At 34.5% G+C, this 6981-nt stretch overlaps 1 non-coding gene across 1 annotated transcript; it reads left to right on the top strand.

The window, feature by feature from the left end:
- Positions 1-5296: 5296 nt before the first annotated feature.
- LOC136215867 (small nucleolar RNA R71) lies at positions 5297-5403 on the top strand. The gene has a single exon (XR_010682870.1). It is a non-coding gene; the product is annotated as a small nucleolar RNA R71 (small nucleolar RNA).
- The last annotated feature ends 1578 nt before the right edge of the window (positions 5404-6981 follow it).

The following is a 6981-nucleotide window of genomic DNA, read 5'->3' as shown; positions in this document are numbered from 1 at the left end:
ATAATTTTTGTAACTGAATTAAACTTTTTACCATAATTATTACTGGTCCCATTAATAATTTATATAACTGAATTAAACTTCCCCCTAATTGCTCTCATGGATTGACAGTTATCTGCTAACTTTGTTCTTTTTATCACTCAACTAAAAAGGAAAAGACGATCACGAAATGGACACTTGAACGAAAAATATATATTAAAATTTACATTCATAAAGTTATAGATGGTAGTAATTTATATAATAAAGTATTAGTTAATTGTATTCACCATGAACTTATTTACTCAGAAAAAACTCTTAAATTGTTTTCCCAAAATGATATTACACTTAATGGTTACTTCTTTTCTCTTCACTTCTTACAAAAATCGTTATAAAAACAGTCCACCAATTCTTAAAAAATGATCCACCAATTGTCAGTTATTATTATTATTATTTGAAAATGTATTTCAACAATTTAATAATTTTAAATAAATTAACCAATAGTGAGCTACCACATAGGTTGAACCTTATATAACGACTAACAATAGCTATTACCATATTAATTAACCAAATATGGTCAATCTTTCACCACTTTAAATTAACACAACAAACCTTCCAACACTCACATTTTAGTCTCTCTTTCAATTTGTAAAGCTTGAGCACAACCAATAAGAATCCAATCTAGAAACACCCAAAAATCAATGTTTTCATCTCGCAATTCCTCAACAAAAGAGAGATTCCTCTATAAACCACCACTTACCAAGTCAAATGGATTCTCACTATGTTGATCATCATTTGAATCATTCAAATGGATCATCACCGTATCTAAATCCCCTGGTTAATCAAGCTAGTTCCAGTTTCTACATTTATGATGCTTTGCAATATCTGTCGTCATCATCAACAAAGGTAAATGTCCATGATCATTACCAAGGGAATCTATTTGCACAAAATGGAAGAAACTCAAAAAAATTCTTCCTCATCATACTAGAACTCCCATTGATATTATGGGTTCAAATCAGAGGAAGATTCAGATAAACCTGCTAGAATTGAAAACGATGTCGGATGCACGTGTCACCAATTTCCAGAAGAAATCTGTCAGTAGGGCTTGGAAAGGTCTCAAGAAGCACAATGTAATTAAAGGCCAATGGGCAATCGAAAAAGATAGGTATGAAATCAGAAATTTATGGTGCATGTTTGATGAAATCAGGGCCGACTTTGCCCTTAGGCAATAGAGGCGGTCACCTAGGGCCCAAAAAAAAGGGCCTCATATAATAATAATATTTTCTTATTATATCAGTAAAATCTTATGGAATAGTTATAAAAAAAATTAAAAGGATATTGAATATAAATTTTAATTAGTGATTTTAGGTCTAAAAGTGTCTGAGCAGTTTTTAGATAATAATAATTTTATGTTATATTAATATATTTTTTTCTCCTTTTTACGATTTCTAAAATTATAGGGTAATAAAATAAGTACAACTACAGCAAAAAAATGGTAAGAAATAAAACCTCGCACAAGTAGACTAAAGCCAATATAATATCTACGAAGGGAATAAAAAGACTACAAAGAAAAAAAATGTCATAAAAGATACATTTTTTCGTCAAATTGAAATTATATAAATATATGTAGTGTTAAATTTTATTTATGTATACAGAGAGCCTAAAATTTATACCTTGCTTAGGTCCTCAGACGATCATGAGCCGACCCTGGATGAAATTAGCCATTTTTGTGATATCTCATATATATGCATTTTGGATCATGTTTTACAGGCTTATGAGTCGGCTAGTGCAGGAGTACGGAGTTACACGATGGTCTCAAATTGCTCAACTGTTACCCAGAAGAGGTCGGACACAGTGTAGGGAGAGATGGCACAATCTCCATCTCCATCTCCGTTTCCATTTCCTTTCATTTCTGTCCATTTTTATGTTATACAGTAAAATCTCTATATAGGAATACATTTGGGACCCGACTATTTGTATAATAATTGAGAGGTTATTTCTAAATAGAGTTTGGTAATCGAGGTTATTACCAAGTTGGGACCGAATTTTTTTATAACAAAATAGAGGTTATTCCTATATAGAGCATTCATATACAGAGGTTTTACTGTAGAAATTAGGGAAAAGGTGTAAAAATATCCCTAATGTTCAGAGGCAGGAGCAATTTTACCCTTGATGTCTAAAATGGTGCGATTTTACTCCTAATATTGGTAGTCAAGAGCAATTTTACCTCTAACATTGACAAATTGGGTCAATTTTAGATGTTGTTATGAAACGCAAATATTTTATTCTTTCTTCTGCACGAGTTGCACGTAAGTTTGTTCTAAAAAAAGATTTCATATTTTTTTGTCATTTAATAATAGAATTGAAGATTAATATTTTTAAATTCAGTGGAATATTTGAATTTTTTTTTCAAACTTGTACAAAATATAGTATATTTTTTTAGTTTTTTTTTTAATTCACATTTAATCATATGTTTGTGATCTGTTACTAATAACTGATAAAATGACGTACATGTGAAGTGTAGATAATAAGATTCATGATCGGAAATTTGATGAATAATTTCTCCAATTGACTGATGACAGTTAGGGGTAAAATTGCTATTGGTTGCCAAAAAATTGCACCATTTTGGACGTTAAGGGTAAAATTGCTCCTAGATGTAAATGTTAGGCGTATTTTTACACCTTACACCTAAATGTCTGACTTGGCATTTATATATAAATTTGTTTATAAATAATGATGCCAATTCATTTTGTTTAATTTTGACAGAAGGATTCATGGAGTGAAGAGGAGGATAGGATACTGATACAGGCACATAGACAAATAGGAAACAAATGGGTAGAAATTGCAAAAGATTGCCAGGAAGAACTGAAAATGGAATTAAAAATCACTGAGAATAAAATATAGGACACAAATATGGGGGGCCTTCTCTAAGTAATAAATTGGCTCGAAGGAGAGCCGAAATATCCAAAAGAGGTAAATTTCCATGGTAAGTGAGGTTTTGAAAATCCGCCAATTTACCACGTGCACCTAAAACTATCCCGGTAATTAAATTACCCATAGGCACTTGCCTAGTTGGGATGCGACGGCACGTTGCAAATTGTCGAATAGCATGTCAATGCTATCAATTTGAAGACCCTTAAAAATACAATCTAGCACGAACAAATCCCGAATTTGAACCTTAGAACTTTCGACCCGTCCAAACAAGGAAAAAGATAAAAACTTGTGAAAGTAGAAAACACAATTATCCCTAATCAACTTGTTTGAGGTATTCTTAGGATAAAAAGTATCTTGGCCGGATAAAGCATGCCAAATGGTATGGGTATCAATTTTCTTAGGCTTTTGAACAAAATTACTTTTAGGAAAATCAAACATCTCACCCATTGCTTCATAATCAATCTTATATGTAATCCCATTATTTCTAAAAGAAATAAAGTTCTTCCTCTTATCATACTTCAAGGTGACCAAAAACTCTAGAATATATTCATCATTGTGTGGAAACCACATGCTAGCAAAAGTAGTCCAACCAAGAATATTGAGGAATTCATTAATCCGGTCGGAGAAAGATAAGTCATTTACCGTGACAAAATGGAGAAACGGCATATCTATGAACTCCATCTTGGATCCGTTGAAGTGAAGGTAACGTTTACCTTCCGCTTCGGACTCGATGTTGAAAACGGCTCCATATTGCACTCGAAGACAGTTTGCTTCGGTGGCCTTGGTCTTTTGAGCGGCTTTCTTTGTTCTAGGCATGGTGTTTGATCTTGAAAATTTGTGTGAAAGTAGAGAGAATATGAAAAGATGAAAGAAAGTTGCAAATGTTATGAATGAGAATAAGGTTGGAATGAAGGAAGAAGATGATGAATAGGGGTGAATATATTGGGAATATCAAAAATCTTTGTATTGGGAAGAGGTTGGAGTGTGTAATTGGTTAAAATTTGAGGTGATGTAAGGTTTCTGTAAGAGATAGGTATATGGTTTCTTAGTGGTTTGATCCGCTGGTTGCAAAACCATATTGGTACGCTTGATATCTTCTTCTAAACCTAATTTCTTGAAAATAGACAATGGCATTAAGTTAATGCTCGCTCCTAAATCACAAAGACAACTTGGGAATTCAATGTCTCTCAACTTACACGGGATGGTAAAACATCCAGGATCCTTGAGCTTAGTGGACAAATTACTTGACACTATTGAACTACAATCTTCTGTTAACGATATGGATGAAATTCCTTCCCAACTGATTTTCTTAGAAATCAAATCTTTTAAAAATTTACCATAGTTAGGAATTTGCGTTATCGCATCCATAAACGTTAAATTTATATGCAAATTTTTAAGTTTGTCCAAAAACGTTAAAAGTTGTTTGTCATAGTCCTTATTTCGGACTTTATGTGGAAAATGTGGTTTAGGTACAAAAGTTTTTGTACTAGCATCTATTGGCGAACTTTTTGAATTTACATTATCTTCCTTGGATTTCGTCGTCAAATCACTTCCCTGCAAAATGTTAGTAGAATCTCCGGGCATTTCCGAACCTAAGTAATTTTTCCCCGAACGAAGAGTGATAGCATTTACATGCTCTTTCGGATTTTCTTCCGTATGGCTGGGAAGACTTCCCTCTTTTCGGGATGGAATTGATTTAGCAATTTGTCCTATTTGTACCTCCAAATTATGGATGCTTGACGAGTGGTTTTTAATTAACTGATCAAATTTGTTCTCAATTCGTTTAAAACCATCATCGTGGCTATTTAGTTTACCACCGATAGCGTCTATAAATTTGTCGATTTTAGAAGATAATGTGTTAATCGTGTCTCTTGACTGATTTTGATAATTATTAAGATGACTTTGATTAGAACTGGTATTGTTATTATCTTTCCAACTAAAGTTAGGGTTGTTTCTCCATCCGGGATTATAAGTACTAGAATAAGGATTATTAGTTTGATTTTGTCCTTGGACAAAGTTTACTTGTTCAACCTCATCCATATCTTCGTAATCCACATCCGTTTGGATTGGGTTACCATTAGTATCACACGGTGCCATAAACCTATTAATTTTGTGCGATAACGCAGAAAATTGGGCTTGCAACATCGCGACTGGATCGAGATTCACTATACCTTTAACTGGTGATGTGGTTGAGGATGATGGTTTCGCCACTGGTGTGTGTCCATGTTCTGCTGGCCACATACTACTGTTGATTGCCATTTCCTCTAAAAGCTCTCTTGCTTGGGCGGATGTCTTCTTCATAAATAACCCTCCCGACATAGCATCTAACGAACCTCTGGTTGTAGGATTTATTCCGTTATAAAATGTTTGCATCAAAAGTTCATCGGGCAAATGGTGGTGTGGGCATAAACGTTGAAGTTCCTTAAAACGTTCCCATGCTTCATAAAGGGTTTCAGTATCATGTTGTGTAAAGGATGTTAACTCTTTAATGACTCTTGCGGTTTTTGCTAAAGGGAAAATTTTTGATAAAAATGCCTGGGCTAATTGGTCCCAAGTTTCGAATGTTGCGGCTGGCATCGAAGTTAACCAAACTTTGGCTCTATCCTTCAAAGTGAAAGGAAAAAGGCGAAGCTTAATCGCTTTGGCAGGAACATCGGTCATTTTAAAAGTGTCGCAAATTTTTAGAAAATTTGTCAAATGGGTGTTTGGGTTTTCGTTAGGTAGTCCATAAAATGTCACATTGTTTTGTAACATTTTAAGCAAAGCTGGCTTAATTTCAAATTGGTGTGCGACAATCTGGGGTCTAACTATACTATTCGTTACACCAGCCACTCCTGGCCTAGCATAATCCATAAGTGTGGGTGGAACTGCCATGGTTTCTGGCTGTGATTTTTGTTTCTCTTTGTCATATTAAAATAAATGTCATTCATTCTTATTCGTTGCATTCATTTGTACTAGAAATAAAATGATATATGCAATATCTCCTCCCCCACTTAATTTGGACCATGTCCTTATTGGTACAAAAATTGATAAAACACGAAAAATTGTACGAAATAAGATAGAAAAATATGAAATTAAATCATCCAACATAATATAATAAAATTGAAATTGTACCAAACTTAATAATAAAAGCATTATACCAAACTTAATAAAAACAACAAAAGAGATAAATGAGTTGAGAAAAGATAAGATAAAACCTATTCTTGTGAAGGTGAAACCGGTGGAGATGGTGTGGTCACGACGCCTTGACAACGGAAAAATGATAACAACTGGCGTCGGGTTGACGTGTGCTTTCTCCTCAAAGTATGGATGTTGGCATCCACCGCGGTAATCCTCGAACTCATCTCTTGATTGCTTTCAACAATATCATCTAACCGCAAATTCATTTGACGGTTGTGTGCATTCATTTGGTTCAAAATTCGTTGCAAATCAACTTGATCATCAACATTTTGTTCTCCTTCAACATGCTCTTGTGCTTGGGCTTGGGCTTGGGCTTCAACATGCTCCTCCTCCTCACCCTCTTCTTCTTCATCATCATTACCCTCGTCGGTACCTAACCCTTGAGAGCTAGAAGCTCCTCCACTCGTGCGAGCAACAAGATGTTTAACATGTTCTTCATAAGATATAAACACGGGGGGACCTTCTTTACGCAATAAATTGGCTCGAAGAAGAGCCGAAACATCCAAAAGAGGTAAATTTCCATGGTAAGTGAGGTTTTGATAATCCGCCAATTCACCACGTGCACCTAAAACAATCCCGGTAATTAAATTACCCATAGGCACTTGCCTAGTGTGGGAAGCATCGGCACGTTGCAAATTGTCGAATATCATGCCAATGCTATCAATTTGAAGACCCTTAAAAATGCTATCAAGCACGAACAAATCCCTACTTTGAACCTTAGAACTTTCAACCTGGCCAAACAAGGAAAAAGATAAAAATTTGTGAAAATAGAAAACATAATTGTCTCTAATCCACTTGCTTGAGGTATTCTTGGGATAAAAAGCATCTTGGTTAAACAAAGCATGCCAAATGGTATGTGTATCAATAATTTTTGGCTTTTGAACAAAATCACTA

The sequence above is a fragment of the Euphorbia lathyris genome, chromosome 1, assembly GCF_963576675.1.
Source record: "Euphorbia lathyris chromosome 1, ddEupLath1.1, whole genome shotgun sequence".
In the NCBI taxonomy this organism is placed as follows: domain Eukaryota; kingdom Viridiplantae; phylum Streptophyta; class Magnoliopsida; order Malpighiales; family Euphorbiaceae; genus Euphorbia; species Euphorbia lathyris.
This window is presented reverse-complemented; position numbering and strand designations above follow the sequence as displayed.